Source organism: Cryptomeria japonica, chromosome 1 (genome assembly GCF_030272615.1).
Source record: "Cryptomeria japonica chromosome 1, Sugi_1.0, whole genome shotgun sequence".
NCBI lineage: Eukaryota > Viridiplantae > Streptophyta > Pinopsida > Cupressales > Cupressaceae > Cryptomeria > Cryptomeria japonica.
The window spans coordinates 488,352,057-488,370,387 of NC_081405.1; positions in this window are offsets into that span (position 1 = coordinate 488,352,057).

Here is an 18,331-nt window from a genome sequence, read left to right on the forward strand (position 1 = left end):
CACAAGATCCAATAATCCATTAGAATTATATTGTTTTCTTTTAAAAGTAATTCTTGTCTACTTCCCTAACTGACATTCCTTACATATTGGATTAGTAGGCTTTACCAACTTAGGAAGATCTCTCACTACTTGCGTGGAACTCTTTCTAACCATGCAATAAAAATTTACATGACACATCCTCCTATGCCATAATCAACTTTCATCAATCTGAGCAATCAAACAAATTTTACCAACAACATTCAAGTGAAATATATTACCTTTAGTCTTTGTCCCTAATGTAGTTTCAATTCCAGAGCCACTTAGGATTTTACACTTGCCATTCTTGAATTGCAGATCATATCCCGTGTCAACCATATGTCCAACACTCAAAAGATTATGCTTTAGACATTCAACATATAAGATATCATCAATATTATGCTTACCATCAAGAGAAATAGAACCTCTACCATGGATTATACCAGCTTTGTCATCACCAAATCTTACTACACCACCAGCATACTTTTCCATACTCACAAACTTACTTTTATCACCTGTCATATGATGAAAGCAGCCACTGTCAATAACCCATTCATATTTCTCTTCAATTTTAGCAGCCAAAGATTTCTCCTCATTAATGCAACTACTAGAATTAGTAGTAAGTAGATCATGTTCCTCGATAGCAATGAACACCCATTCATCTCCTAAATTCCCCTTATCACACCTTCATTAGCAACATAATAACACTTCTAATATTTAGGCTTATATGGTTTAAATGGCTTCTTAGAAACTCTTTCCGGACACCTTGAGGCAAAATGTCCTATCTTGTTACATGAAAATCATTTAAAAGGCAATTTACCTTCATACTTACTGACACCTTCAGGCAATCTTCTAGCAATAAGCACTTCAAGCTCCTCAAGTTATTTTTCTTCTTCTTCAAGTTCTCTCATCTCCTTTTCATATCTGGACTCTTTTGTAGAACTTTCTCTTGGATCATATCTATGCTTACCGAAAATAGTAGCTTTGAATGTAGATTCTGACTTAGGAAGGGATTCACCAAATTTGCTCATCTCAAAGGCAACAAGCTTACCAATCAGCATGTTTCTAGTCACATCAGTCACCATTCAGATCTCCTTTACAGCAACAACTTTATATTTGTAAGTAGGAGGCAAGGACCTAAGCACCTTAGCTACAATCTCAAATTCATCTAACACTCCACCAGCACATCTAATATTCAGGACAAGCTCATTCACTTTCTACATAAAGGATGTAATGTTCTCATCTTCGCCCATCTTCTAGAACTTAGCAACTTTCACTTGACTGTCACCTTCATATAAAATCTCTAGCTTCTTCAAGATCTCATGAGTGGTCTACAAATCCATCACATTAGTTATCTTAGATTCTATCAAGGCACTCAACAAAGCTTCCTTCTCCCTAATATTGAATTCAGCTTCTTTAATCTCATCCTGAGATGAAGGACCATTTTGAGGAACATTATACACATTCTTTGTAATCTTCCAATAGTCTTCATCAATGCATCTTAAGTGACACTCCATCCAGTTCTTCCATAAAGAGTAGTTCATTCCATTAAATCTTGGACTATCCTTCTTGTAAGTGTAGGTTGTCATCCCGGATCGCCTCAAGTGGTCAAGCTCTTTTCAGAGGATCTAGCTCTGATACCAATTGTTGGCAACAATGTAGAAAACTGAGAGGGGGGTGAATCAATTTTCACAAAACTTAACTTAAACTCAACTTTAGATCTGACAATTAACAATGAAAAAATAAATAAACACCACATCAATAACACACATAACACAAATATTTTTGATGTGGAAAACCCGGTTAATGGAAAAACCACGGTGGGAACCTACCCACAATAAGATGATACCCTACTAGAAGTATATGAAATATTGAAATGGGGAATGCACATGAATTTAGGCACATTGCCTAGAGCTCACTACTCAAAACACAATAACAACAAGGGCTACAACCCTAGGGAAGACTCATTGTCTTACAAAAAGATTTAGATTACATCTGGAAGATCATGAACTAATAGAATACCCTATCTCAATGCTTGGTTATAGTTCCGATTAAGCTCATATACTACTATGTTGCACTTCTTACGCACTTCTCTTCTACTACCAATAGATCAAATCTTTATTTGCACTTTTCACACACTCGCGGATTCCACAAATACATCTGCAACATGAAATTATATCATTTTATACAAATCATTAACCTATATTTCAAGGCTGGCTCAATCCACAATACAAATTACAAAATATGACCACATGCTATGATAAAACATGTGGACCAAAACAATGTGGGCTAAGACATAGTCTGGACCCAAATCACTACCGCAAACATGAAACACCTCCAAGAATTACGCCTCGAACTTCCACAACATGCCACAATCAACATGAATGTCACATAACACAAAGAACACCATCGGACCAAGAAAAATGTCATCAAAGCACACAAAGATCAATGTGGACCACCAACACAAATAGAACATGATCTAGAAACATCCACAAGCATCATGAATTACCGCAACAACATCCGCAACATCACCACTTACTAGAATCTTCAGCATCAATATACCAAACCTCAAGAACACTAACTCAACTGACTGTCAAACTAAAAGATATGCTTACAAACATCCAAATCACGTCAAACCATCTGAATTGAGGACACACCAGAACATCCCAAACACTCTTCCAATCCGCAAACAAAGATAATGCAATCTCGGAGCAATGTGGAGAAAAATCTAGAATATTGAACAACACAAACAACGAAAAATCAACCTCAATACCGGACCATATAATTCGATCAAACCATCATGTTGTTAGATTGTTGGGGAGATTAATGGATTTGGTTTATCATTGTTGCTGCTAGGATATGTTTTTGTCATTGATGTCAACATATTCTTGTGATTTATTCTAGTGTGTTTGGGAAGATTTTCTAATCCGATTTTGTAGTTTGGTTATGTTGATTACTGTTTTGCAGAATCCGGTATTTCCTTCGATATATTCTAGTGTGATCAGATCTTGTGTTGAGGTTTTGGGATATTTTTTGGGATGATCTTGTGTATCTTCATTTTAGATGGTTCACAATTTGGTGCCCTGCAAGTTATCTTTCTTTGTGGTAGTTGTTGATTGGTTGTGTTCATGAGCTTTATGATGTTGATCGGTGAAGATTTGATAAGTGGTGTTGGTGCAACTGTTGGTGATGATTCTAACATGCTTGTTGGTGTTTCCTAGTCATATCCTATTTGTTTTGGCAATCTGCATTGATCGTTGTGCTATTTTTTGGTGGTTTTTGTCAACCGGTATTGATTTTTGTGTTATGCGGTATTTCTGATGGTGTAGCGTGTTGTGGTTGATCTTGGCATGATTTCCGATGGATGTGAAAGATTAGGAATTTGAATTAGGTCCATGATATGTAATATAAATAATAATATTGGTTTGGTGGTTGATCTTTGTATCCTATAATATAATTTTTGTAGTTGTGAGTTGAGGGTTGAGGGTTTAGCTGATCTTGTTATCAATGTTGATGGATTGTATATATAGGTGAGTTATTCACTTAGTTTTGGAGTTGGTATTGTGTCTACATTATCAGAGAGGTGAATGTGAAAACAAGAGATTTATCATTCAGTGAAGTGTTGAGGTGAGATTGGTGTTGTAGAGTAGACAATTGTGTTTAACTAGAACTGTCATCAGGCATTTGTAGATGCTATCATTGTAGTTCAATTCTTCTGGATTGTAGTCTGAATCATATTGTAAGTCGGTGAGACTTCCCTTAGGGTTGAGACTTTTGGGAAAATATCTTTTGAGGAGTGAGTTCTATGCAGTGTGCCCGAATGCATGTGCATTCCCCATTGTAATATTTTCACATACTACTACAGAGTATCATCTTACTGTGGGTAGGTACCACCATGGTTTTTCCCTTTACTGGGTTTTCCACATTAAAAATATTGGTATTGTGTGTTGTGATGTTAATTTTCTTATTTGTTCATTGCTGCAATTTAATTTTCAGATCCGATGAAGACTAATTTACCCCCCTCCCCCTCTCAATCTTCCCTTTTGATTGTTGCTAACACATGCGAACCATTGAAACTTTTGCTAAATCAACTAGATATACTTATCTCAAAACCCTTTAATCTGCAGTAACTCATCTGAAACACATTGGTTGAACCAACTTACTTAATCAAACTACAACATTGAAACACATAGAGGAATAGTTGACATAAATGACAAAACATTGTTCCAACAAACTTCTCAACAATATCCAACACCAAATGCTCATTACAGAAAAAGCATAAAGAAAATTACAACAACCCTTGATTGTTTTAATTAAAAAGGTATTGCAATACATATAGGAGATACTGCAGCATGTCATATATCATTCTAAGTTGCAAACTAAATTCTTTCTCATTACCAAACAAAATATTACATCATTAATTTATGGATTTCAAATAACCCTCAAAACCAAGACCAACTCTCTTGTACAAAAATTACAATACTTAGAAAACCTGGGATTGGAACTTTGAATTGTCAATTCAAGAAGAGGAAATGAAAGCCCAAATTTTACATCCACTACAAACACCTGACACATTTTTCTCCCTCAGATCTACACATAGAATAAAATCTTTTTCCAATACTTTGTCTCTCAAATCTACACTTCATTTGCCTTTTACTGGAGTTTGTCTTTTTCCCTTCCACCGCCCAATGTTCCATGAAAACTTTTTCAATCTAGGTAAAACCACTTGACTATTGCATTTTGTCTTTAATGGTATAAATAAATCATTCCTAAACAAAACTTCAATTAGATGGCAACCAAATTCCCTTATAAGAATGTGTATTATCAAACATTTTAGTTCATTTGGCATTTAGAAATTTTTTACAATATTGGTATTTGATATTTTGTCCCATAAAATATCCTAGTTTACATCTTGCCATGTTTCACATTTTGTTAATGATTTGGCATGAAATCTATGTCTATGTGCATACTCTACTATCAACTTCTAGCTCATGAAGAAGATTCTACTCTATTCCATAAAACATCCTTTGTATTTCCACTATTAGAGTGAAAGGAGTACTAACAAGCATAGAAACACTTCTAGGAAATGCATTACTTACAAAAATTGATTTACCATTCAATAAAGAGCCCACTTCTAAAGCAAAGGGTATGACTCAGTTTTCTTTCTACCAAATATTTTGTATTTATATATTTAACATTGGTGCTTTGACTAGAAATTCACTTCATTTTCAAAACATGAATCACTACCTATACATATTGTGTCATACATGACATAAATTTAATCTTCTCAAATGTCAACCGATACACATAGGGGAGAGGGGCCAATAGTTGTACAGGGTCCAATAGTCATTATAGCAATTGTGCTTATAATATCCAATCTTACCACAAATTTATACTATATACTATTGTGTGGGGTGAAAAATGAAGATGGCAAATTATTGCAAAACCACAAAAATTCAACCACAAACAATCCTAGTTCTATAATAAAACATTCACCATAAACCAATGAAGAAACCTAAGAACATGCAAATCAACAAATTAAAACAATAATATCATTCACATGCCAAGTAGGGTTTGATCTCCATTGTCTCCTATCTCCATTGATCTTGTTTGATATATTTGCTCTCAGATTTTGTATTGTACACAAGATCTCAACAAAGAACGGATTGTGGTTGTAAAGTCGCTTGATTGCTTCAAGGCTTGACAAATGCATTAGGATTAGAAGGATAAAAGAATCCTCTTATATAGAAGACACTTTAGAAAATGGAGGGATAAATATTAAGAGGTGAAATAAATAAATGGTCGGCTAGGATTAAAGGGTAGGTAAAAGAAATAATAAAATAATGAAGGGGGTAGGTAGAGGAAAATTAAAAGATAAATGACATGTGTCATAGAAGAGAAAAAGCTAATGAATTAATTAATTAATTAAAGTTTTATTTAATTAATAGAGGAAGTGGGACCAATTAAATAATCAAATATTTATTTAATTTAGGGAAAAAATAATTTAAATAAATAAAAATATTTATTTAAATAAGGAAAGGCTTAGAACAACACAATTTTAGATGTCTACATTTTGCCCCTCTTTGAGACAATGCAGCTTGTCGCATTTTTTCAAAGAAGATAAATTGATACAAAGTTGCCCCAAGATGGTAATGATATGCCCCTTGAGAGATTGGATGAAATGTTTTTTGAAAAAGATCGCAGAAAATCTCTCGATAAGAAATAAAGGGTAGAAAGGACAGACAAGGTAGGGTGACAAGGTTACGCAAGAAAAAGAGACTGACTCAAGAAGCGACAAAATGACACGACAAACTAGGGTTAGGCAGACTATATATATATATGCTAAAAGGAAAACAACCTCATTGGAATCCATAGCACTCATGAGAGTAGAGAAAATCAAAGCACTTAGAGAGAAATCAACAATGTAGGAAAGATGGCAGAGAGGATTCATCACTTCGATCGCGTCTGACAGTTCCAGCAATCAAACGATATGGGTGAGTCGATAAGTACCTTTACCTTGCTTAGTATGTTTTTGCATTTATTGCATTATTTTTGCATTTTAGAAGTAGATAAACAAAAACGTGGAAGCAATATTTTGTGTTTCAACGTGTCTATGTAGGTTTTGAATGCGTTTGTGATAGGCAGTCGTGTCTAGGTAGCATTTGTGCATGTGTATGTGTCTAATCACATGTATGAGCTATATGGGTGCATCTATGACCTATAGGCGCATGTATGTCTAGAATCTACGTATGCGTAGAGCAATGGCATGTTTGTGTTGATCAAGCACGTCTATGTTGTAAACTCATGCATAGGTTAAATTAAACCACGTCTGCATTGCAGAATTACATCTGTCTTAAAAGGCTAAAATTGTCAATTATGTGATGAACATACGTTGCCAATTGCATAAGTTGCTGAGAGAACTCACTCAAATAGGTTCCCTAGGAAAGACCACATGAAAAAGGCTAGAATTATTAATCATGTGTTACCAATTGGATAATTTGTTGACAGGATTCACCCAACAAGTGCTCGAGATAGTTAAGGTTGCTAAGTTGAGTAGAGGATGAGCCATTGAATTGATAAAATTCGATGAGTGCTCTAGAAAAATAGGGTCAAATACAATGTGATAAATATATACACTAAGATGCAGTGCCATTTGATAAACATAAGCACTAGGATAGAGCTTGATGAGTAGCACCATGTGATAGACATAGGTACCACTAGGCTAGGATAGGATAGCACTATGCAATGGTCATGAGTATTATTGGAATTGACGCCATTGATTTGTTTGATGCAGGAGTATCTACCACAGATAGAGTCATGAGAGAGATTCCCTATGACGTAGCGGCTACAACCAAATCTTATTGTTGAGGAGTTCACAACGATTGATACCATGGGATTGATACACATTATGTATATGCCCGAGATTCGGACAAACTCATGACTATTTATTGCTCTTGTGGAGAGATGGTACTCTGAGACATGCATGTTTCATTTGTCGACTAGTGAGATGTCAATCACCTTAGAGGATGTCTTCTGGATACTGAGGATACCGATCCATGGGGATCTAGTGATATATGACCAAGAGGAGGACATAGATATGCTCCAACAAGTCTTTGGAGACCTGGAGCTAAAGTTGAGGCCAAATCACTTGAGTTGGGAGGTTATGTATACCAGCAAACATACCATGGTGGCAATGATAGGGGAAGTGATTAGTGGGTTTTTATGTCCTGATAGAGCGATACACGAATTAGCTATAGGGTAGGGTAGAGCACTAGAGATCTTACTCATAGATAGGAGGATATTTGTCTGGGGGTCATGTGTGCTAGCACACTTGTACCATGAGATTCATCAGTTTATGTATCTTGGTGATTGCAGGCTAGAGTGTGGAGTGATATTGCTTCAGGTATGGGCCTATGAGCACATTGCAGTGACGAGGCCTATCCACTTCATATTTAGAGGACATGGTTAGGCCTATGTACATTTATATAGCATGATTACTTCCCAGCCATAGATTGGGAAGTTAGAGTACTGGCGATGATTGATTGACGATATTGACAATGTTATATGGAGAACATATCTAGATTGTGAGGCTTGGGAGGATGATGATAGGGAGTTACCATTTTTTTCTACAATTGGTATCTCATTGGGTGGACTCCTTATATTTTAGATTAACACTTTATTTACATGGTTACTAGATAGTTCAACAAGATACATCATATGCACCGAGGATCACATGAGTTTAAATGTACGGTTAGAGAGCATGTCCATTGGGGGCCTATTTTGTCTTATGATGCAACTCTCACGTTGTTTTAGGAGATGATGCCTATGCCATGGGATATTTTGCATGATGTAGTCGATGTTGGCATGACAGACGAGTATGCAACATATTTTTTGGCACATCCCTTTCCACGGTTGACGAATCCAGGGAACCCCATACCACCATTGGATGACGATGATGATGAGGAGGACCAAGGTGGACGATTGAGGCGACGGAGGAGAAGAGGATAGAGAGAGGGAGATCAAGGAGGTGGTGAGGGAGGAAGACTATTGAGGCCACACAGGGAGAGGAGGATAGTTGTTACAGGTTGTCGCTCAGGTATAGGTACAAGGTGTACAAAGACATGGACATGATCAAAGAGAACAAGTGTAGGATGCCTCAAAGAAGGGTGGATAGGAAGATAAAGGGTATGGGGAGGAGAATGAGATACTCTTGCTTCGAGAGCTCACACAGGGTTAGGCCGATGAGATGGGAGGTCTTGAGAGAGAGAGGTGAATTGATTGAGGTGACAACTTGGAGAGATGCAAGATGAGCGATATTAGGATATACAGTGATACACAACTATAGAGGAGGCACTTAGGTAAGCACGAGCTAGTCTAGGAGGTGATACATATTTGGTATTTTCCTATTATGTCCAAGTAGGGGAGTATTGGAGGAACTTGTATCATGCAGTAGTTCCTCCTCATCTCAGAGCGGGCAGCTACAGACGGGCATCTCAATCCACTACAATAGTGTGAGAGAGGCAGAGAGCATCTAGCGAGGGTGTTATGGGTCCACCACCACCACCATAAGGTTCAACAAGAGGAGGCAGGAGAGATCATCCTAGGGTAGGGCCTTCGAGAGCTCAGAGTCCTTTGAGACATGTCAGCTCTGAGGGAGGATCTTCATCATAACTCTCTTAGTTCCCTATTTTGTATCAGTTTTTGTATGACGATATAGACACCTTCAGGTGATTTTGTAGCCATATGATATTTTGACCTCATTGTATCATGACACAATATTTTTTTATATATAAATATATATATATGAGATGATCCATCCTTTATGGTAGTTATATGCATGTGTTCCTATGTGACAAAACTAGGCCTTTTCCAGCTTCCTATGATGCCAAAGCCTTTTACCAATACCATTGTCAACCCGGTCCTGATATGGAAAAGTGTTATTCCTTGAGAAGTAAGATTCAAGACTTGAATGATAATAATACTTTTTATGTGGCTGGTGTGAATGATAAAAGAAACAAATATGTCACTCCCCCTAACCAAAATATTCAAATATTCATTGATCCTTTACCGTCCCATTCTGCTAATGTGATTGAAACTGAACAATGTGCTTGTTCTCCTAATGATGTTGGCCTTCAATATAACAATGTGGTGAACCTTATTGATAAAAATGAACCACCTAAGGACTTGTGCATTATGTTTGATCCTAATGAGACCATTAAAACACCCAATGGACCTTTGTATATTGCTGCAAAGATCAAGGGCATGCCCTCACAAGGGATTCTTATTGATCATGCTTGTATGGTTAATTTTATAACTGAAGAATTTCTCTACACTTTGCAATTGCATCAAGTGACATATGATAAAACTGATGATATAGTTAAAGTCTTTGATGGTTTCTCTTACCCCACTATTGGTTCTATTACACTTCCTATTAAGGTTAGCACTAAATTCTTAGTTGAACATTATCTTTGCTATCATTCCTACATCTAATCAATTTCATGTGAAGTTGGGACATCCTTGGCTCTCTTCCATGAAAGTGATCGCTTCTACTACTCATAAGTGTTTGAAATTTCCTCATGATGGTAAAATAATAAACACTAATCATATCATGTATCAACCTACAATGAAGCATGGAGATGTTTTTCTTGATTATTTTTGGTCTGAACATTTCCAACCTCTTCAGCCTAGAAGTGATGCTCTTTTTAAATCTTATCAAAATTGGAAAAATGAGATGATTTTATCTTTGAGTAAACCTAGAATCCAACACTTAGTCTTCCTTCAACTAATCACCATATACCTCTTCTTGAGGATAAGATTGTTCTTCCTCCTAAGGAAAGAAATAATCATCTTCACAAATAGAAATCAATCCCTAGTCATGAGATTGCCTTTCCTCCTAAGGAAAGCAATATTCTTTTTCTTAAGGAACAATTCATTACTTCTCCTAAGAATGGGTCTATTCTTCTTCCCAAAGGTAGAAAATCTCCTCCTCCTAAGCATCAACCTAAGGATAAACATATCATTCCTCCTAAGGATAGACCTATTCCTCCTCCTCGTGATGGACCCGGTCTCCTTCCTACACCTCTTATTCCTCCTCTATATGGTGTAGTTCTACCTCCTACAACTTATAAAAAGAAGCATCCACCACCTCCTATTGTTCAACCTAAAATACCTCAACCCATTAATCCTTCCTTAAGAGAATAAAAAGAGCCTACACCAGTTGAACCTACACCTTCACAACCTTTCGCTAAAACTAAATGAAACCATTGTGCGAGAGAATGACGACATAAACAACATGCGAAAGCTTGTGAACTTTCTTCCCAAACCATTTCTTCTCCCAAGACACAAATACTTGATATAATCATGTTTGATCAAAATTCTCCTAAACAAGAGCTTCAACCTAATTCTCCAAGATGCAAAATACTTAAGACAAATGATGGTTCAAATTTTATCCCTATTGGAGCTCCTATTTTCATTAATCTTGATGTAGAAATAGGTGAGAACGTTGTTAATGATGAGAATGTTGATCCTAATATTTCTGATGATGAATATGAAAATGTTGGTGTTGATAATGATTTATCAAAGAGATTTTCAAAATCATTAATCCTAGCTCCTAGTAACGAATAAAGTGATCTATTATTAGAGCATGGTCCTTGTTTGGAACTTGTGATAGTATCATCTACCATTCTTATTGTGGATCCTCTTGCATATTGTCTACCTTCCTAAAATAATGATGAGCAAGATCAGGAGGTGGATAAGGTGCTTGATCAACTTCATTAGCATCGTAGATTCTCTCTCCCTCTCTTCTCTTGTTTGTGACATTCTTCTATTCATCTCTCATTTCTTCTATTTGTTATCCCTAGTGTTGTCTACTTGAGGATGATGTTGTGTGTGTGAAAAAGGGTCTGTAGCTGCAAGCACAACACTTCAATTAAGTCATTACATGTATGGTTAGTAAATAAATAATCAATAAGTAATAAACCAGAACAAAACGACTAATTGCCTTCTAAAAGATGCGAGTATAAGATTGCTCTCATATTTTTATAAGCAATACCAGTGACTAGACTACACCAAGATGAAAGATTTAATCTATATGATATTTACTATATGGATGCAAAATGGATGAATAATTCAAGTAATAACGAATTCAAGCAATATGGATGCAAATAATCTAAAAAAGCACAATGATCTTCAATGACTCTAGAGCGAAATTAGCGTGATAATAATCTCCAAGTGTGTTCTCAAAAATCTCTGGGGTGAATTGGAATGAGAGTTGAAGGCTGAATTTATAGAGAATTGCAAGAGAGATGGTGAAAAACCTCAATTTAGGATTAATTGAAAATAATTGAGAAATCAGGTTCAGTTAACCTTGAGATAAATTCCAATTATAGTTTAATTGAAATGCATTTAGATAAGAAGTTCAAGTTGCATTAGAAATAATAATAAATTAATTCCATGTATTTGTGATAAAAATAGAGAATTCTTTTATTTATTCAAAAAAAGAGTCTTTTCAATGCTGAAATGCTTTGAGTTCCAATTTTAGAGAATAATCAATAATTCAATTAATTGCTTTTTTGATTTCAAGTTCTAAATTTAGAAAAAGAAATAATATCTCAAGTTTGATTTTTCTCTCAATTCAATTCTTTTTGTTTAATTTTCAATTCAACTCTTGCTTTGTGATTAATTCTTCTTTTGTGATAAATTAATTCCTTTTTGCATGATTAAATGGCAAATTTATTAATTAATTAAATATGCTAGGATATTTAATAAATTACAGTAGGATAATTTGATCAAAATGATATTCTTGGAATGATTCAATTAATTAAATATATATTTAATTAATATTGAGTAATTGATTTGTCATGTGATATTTGGTGATTAAAGGCTTAATTATGTGCTCAAGATTAATTTAATTGCCTTTGGTTAGGACCTTGGTGATGTTGTCAAGATTAGGGGCCCATGGTTTAGATGACCATTTTTGGGGTATTATATTTGCCCCTCTTTGAATTAATGTGTGAGCAGCGTATTGGTTCAAAGAATTTGTAATGTCTAGGAGATGCGAGTTCTGAACTTGATTGATCACGAACCAGATGAAGAGCAAGGTGTTTAGCTTGATTCGAAGCGATGAAGCTGAGTAAAGTTTGATTAAAGCGATGCCGATCCTGAACTTGATTGAACTTAGGAACAATATAAAACAAAAGATACCGAACTTGAACTTGATTGATCAAGAAGCGGATCTTACTGATCTAGAACTTGATTGATCTAGACACAGCGAGCGAAGATAAAAATCGATCTTGAACCTGATTGATCTAGATACGATGAGCGAAAAATAAACTATCCAGCTTGATTCGATTCGATGAAACTAAACACCTGCTTAGATTTAGCGTGTGATCGAAGATACTCTTTAAACTTTTGATTGAGTTTAAATGAATAATCAGCTTGATGAAAAGTGATGAAATTGATTAACATTAAGAGATTGATTCAGATGAAGACAAATATCAGCTTGATTGGAAGTGATGAAACTGATATGCCCCTAGCGATTGATTCGATTCAGATGATCAAGAGATCTCAACTTGATGTGAAGCGATAAAGGTGAGATGCCTCTTAGCAATAAGAATTTGATTGATTTTCTTTTGTTGAAAAGATTTTTCTCGACTTTTGATGAAGATAAAAAAAAAAAAATTCTCGGCATTGAAGATGTGAGGTCATAAGGTCATGAGTATGCCCCCTCGGGAGAAAAATCAAAAGATAGCGAGGGTAATGATGATTATAGGCAATTGTTGGTGATAATTTTGATTTGAGCACAAAGAATAATTTTGAGGAATATTTAAAAATCTAGAGTTGAGCACAAAGTGATATGTAGAATGAAATTGAGATTCAATGTTGATTACTGAGAAATTGAGCGCAATTTGAAGAAAGAATGAGCTTTTGATGAAAAAGCGCTAATTGGTCCAAATTTTGTGAAATTGACTAGCATAATGATCTCAAATTTCAATTTCAATCCTAAAAATGGAATTAGAACAGGAAAATTAGCTAAGGGTGCAATTTTCATGTCCATCGGAGCAAGTTGAAAAATTAGGGTTTTGGCTATATATGGGACAAAAGTGTCATTTTCAAATCATTTTAACCCTCCAAGTTTGAAAATTCAAAAACCCTTCTATGAAGAAAATGGTGGTCACTACTCGTGAGCATCAATTTCAGCACCAGAGACAACATAATCGATCCCAAAACTATGAGCCAGCGGTAAGTGGTCAATCTTAAGCCTCTTTATGTTCTCAATTTTGAATTTTTTTGGTTCATTTTTCAAGTTTTTGGAATGTTTGAAGTCGGGTTTCACATTTTGTTGTGCGAGATAGGATCCTATCTCATACAACAAACTATTGAATTATCTTTTATCATTTGAGACCATTAGATTTGTCATTCGGACCCTACCCGTGTATCGTATGACATGATTGTAAAAAGACCATTTTGTCGTGTGGGGTCTAATATTTTGTCGTATGGGGATGTTTTGTCGTACGAAGGTCAATCCTAACACGTATGAAATGCTACCCTTCTGTGTTTTACCATTCGAGAAACAGTGAACATTTTTGAAGGTCTAAACTTGAAATTTTGATTTTGCACTTGACTTAGTTGGATTTGCATGATGTTTTATTTCTATTGTAGGCTCATTTGGAATGTTTTCTAATGTTCGTTGTTGGGTTTTTGCAGGTTTAATTACCTCCTGTTCTTTTCAGATGCATTTATCCTCCCACCATGAAATTAGTATGATAGTTATCAGAGGTTGATCAGGCTCATATTGATTTGTGTGGTTTGACTCATCTTCTTGGTTTACCAGATATCTGTGTGAATCACGGTATGCTCACAGCATTGGTTGAGCGTTTCCATTCAGAGCATAACACATTTCATTTGCCAGTGGGGGAGATGACCATCATCCCCAAGGATGTATATAGGATCCTTCGTATCCCTTTTGTTGGGGATAAGGTAGATTATGATGCAGCACTATTACCTGGACTACAGGCGGTTAGACATGTATTCAAGGATCCAAACATTTTGACCCATTCCATTAGTTGGGATGTTATGATGAGCAGATACAGTGAGGAGTTTTCGTTGGCATGTGTTCTAGCAGGATTTATCAGTTGTTTTCTTATGCCAGATAGAGGACAGTAGGGTTTCTAGTGTGGATGGGGCAAGATGATGGAGAGATTGATGGAAACTCCTCAGAGGCTTGGCTGGGGTTCTTTTATATTGGCCCACATGTATCATGAGATGCATGAGATTGTATATAGGGGTGGTAGAAGCATGGCTACAGATGTATTTATTTTATAGGTTTGGGCTTGGGAGCACCTCCCAGTTTGTCGGCCGATAGTAGATGATAATAGAGAGCTTGGGCAGCCGATTATATATAGGTATGCAGATTATGTTACATAGCCCCATCTGGGCAAGACCGATTTTTGGCAGCGGCAGCTTGATGACTTGATAGTCATAGTATGGAGACCGTACAGGGGCCTAGAGCCATGGGATGACTAGCAACTAGTACACCGAGATATTTTTGTTACGCACCCACTTATCAGCAGATCACAGACTATAGTGGAGCAGACTATAGTGGAGCGATTTGTAGTATCATGGGTGATGAGGCAATATGGCAGGCCTAAGGGGGTGTCATGGGAGTATACTGTGTATGCCCGATATGTTGATGAGGAAAGGCGGGGATGGTCACCAAGGTTATCCTATGCCTTGAGTATGCAGGAGCTAACTAGTCTATAGCGACTGAGATGGGACTACATGGATGATGTTGCGGATGCAGGGGTATTGCCCCAGTTCAGAGATTGATTCCACCAGCATCCATTCCCTAGATTCACAGATCTAGCTAAGAAAGCTCCTCATATAGAGGATGTTGAGGATGATGCCACCGCACTGGGAAGGGCTAGGGATAGAGATAGGGATGAGGACATAGAGCTGAGGCTCAGACGCAGGTGGGTGGCGATCTTGGTGCTAGCAGCAGCAGGGTTCTAGCTAGGGTTGGACAGCAGAGGGGTGAGGTTGGAACCCTTGGGAGGATAGGTGTGAGGTTGGACAGAGTTGAGGAGGAGCAAGTAGCTCCAAGATAGGTCCAGCAGTGGCATGAGGAGTAGGGTGGATTTGGAGGTGGAGATGGGGGTGGAGAGCCTGCAAGAGAGTAGGAGACTAACGTGGGATGGTCGATGAGAGCTCGTCTTGCAGAGCTGCAGTCACAGTTGACAGTGGCTCAGACTCAGCTGGCGGAGTGAGACCGACAGCTTGCAGATCTTAGGGCTGAGCACAATCATCAGATCTCAGAGATGAGAGCAGAGATGAGAGAAAAGATAGAGGCCTTGCGACAAGAGGTCCTTCACCAAACTAGTAGGGCAGCCTACTATGTTGCAGCATATAGCGTTGCAGTTCCAATTATGCAGCAAGTTATTCCCTACTCACAGTATATGGCATGGTCAGAGGGAGCTCAGGCACCTCATCAGGATCCCGGTCAGCAAGCTCCACCTCCTCCACCAGGCGATGAGGGAGAAGCCGAGAGCTAGATATTCTTTTTGTAGCTCGGATATTTTTTGTAGACACACCCATTTTTATAGCCTATATGATTCTTGCTCTGATGGGAGTTTGTATATGTCATTCGACATCATTTTGTACTCTTAGACTTTATACGATATATATATACAAGATCCACTTTGACTTCATCGTACTTGTGTTGACTCATTTATGAGATGTCTTTTATATGCTTTATTCTACGTGTATGCATTTCTTTTCAGCATGGATGTATGTAATGCAAATGATTATGGATTGATAGCTCTGATACCAATTGATAGTTCTGATACTTAATGTAAGTACATATCCAATAGCTAACAAGATGAGAGGGGGGGTAAATCATTCAAACTTAATCTTCCATAAAAACAACAGATTCAACCTCGATAACATATACTTCAGTAATATAACCAAAACTGCTAAACATGCAAACTCAAAAGCATATAAACATCATAACACTCATAACACCATATTTAACATGGAAACCCAAATAGGGAAAAACCACTGTGGGATTTCAGACCCACTAAGAAATATACTCTTCTAGAGTATGCTCAGTTAAAAGAAAATCCTATTAAAGATTACAAACACATTGCTAGATGTGACCCGGTTAAGGGATTTCCTTCAGATCTTTTAGGATCTTCACCTTGTTAGAAGTGACCTTGTTAAAGGATTTCAAACACTCAATCAGAATGTCACCTTGCTAGAGGGTTTTACAAATAAGGCTGTTAAGTCCACTTGGTTAAGAGATTTTCTGTCACTTTACAAAATAATAGTAATAAAAATCCATCTGCAACTTCACATCTAAAATGCTAAAGCAGATTCTTATTTGCTCAATATAATAGGACTTATCTTGTCCATCTGTTGGGCTCTATACTCTATTATTCAAAATAGGTCTTTAAGCTTCTGTGCTCAATAATCACTATGTAGCATCCCTATGCATACATTTGCCCACATACATTGTTTATCAACAGTTCCTTATTTATAAACAATTTACTGACCGCTTAATCTCCTTGATCACATTTCCCATGATCAATCATGGCCATTAGATCTTCAAACTTTGACCAGGTTCAGTGTATCCTTCGATCTGAAAAATGTTTTACCCCGCCTTGGAACTTGCATACATTTCTTGGAACTCGTGCTAGGGTATTGCGGTTCAATCTGAGCTGTAGATCTTCTTGTTGATTTTCCTTTGCCATAGATTCTTTAACAAACTTCATGCATGGCATACCAATTATTTAATCATAGCCAACTCATCAGCTTCCTTCATTAAATAATGCTTTTATTCATTCAATGCATTCTATTACTACTCGGTTGCAACTCGGTAGACATTCTGCCTTCATTAACCGATAGCGATAACCTTAGGGTTTACCGACTAGGTTCCTTAGGGTTTACCAACTAGGTTCTTTGCTAAGTAACATAGTATAGTATTAACCTTAAAATCAGTAACGTATGTAGGATATTAAAACAATATAAACATCATGATCTCATCATTTGTCTAACTCGGTAATAGTTGCCCATTGAATAACTTATTCCTCCCCTTATTCATCACATTATTTCTGTGTCTTTTATCGACATCTTTATAGTCATCAAATCATACTTTTTAAGATATGGCAACATCATACTGAATTAGAAAATCAATTTCTTGATATCAATGACAAAATAATAATATTAAGACAGTAAACATCCTTAATCAGTTATATCCATAATCATCAACAACCTTCTCAATATCCTTATTGAAATGCCAACAATCTCTCTTTGTCTGTTATAATGCCAACAATCTCCCCCTTTGGCATTGATGGCAAAACCAATTGATTTGACCTAATTGATTTGGATTGTTGTGAGATTCTGAAATGCTGAAATGTTCTCCCCCTGTCATCAGTCTTTTCCCCCATACATTAGTATCCACTCCTTTTCTCCATTCTTCTCCCCCTTTGACAACAATGCCAAAAAGTAAAGAACTAAAACATAATTTCTTCCTATATGAAGTGATTTCCTGTTGTTATGTCAACTTAGTCTCGGTCAAAGCATTTTGTCTTTAATTCCTATTCCCTGTATTGTTTCCTGCACACCTTTAGAAAACATCCTAAAGTGTGTAAATCAGCATCAACTCCTAAAAGATATTTTATAGAGTCATCAAATTGATGGTTTCACCGAACTCGGTTAGTGAATGAAAGATAGGGGTAGGACCCCTAACTTACTTCTGAGATACTCAAAAGTGTCCCTTGGCAGTAGCTTGGTAAAGATATCTACTATTTGTTCCTTTGTG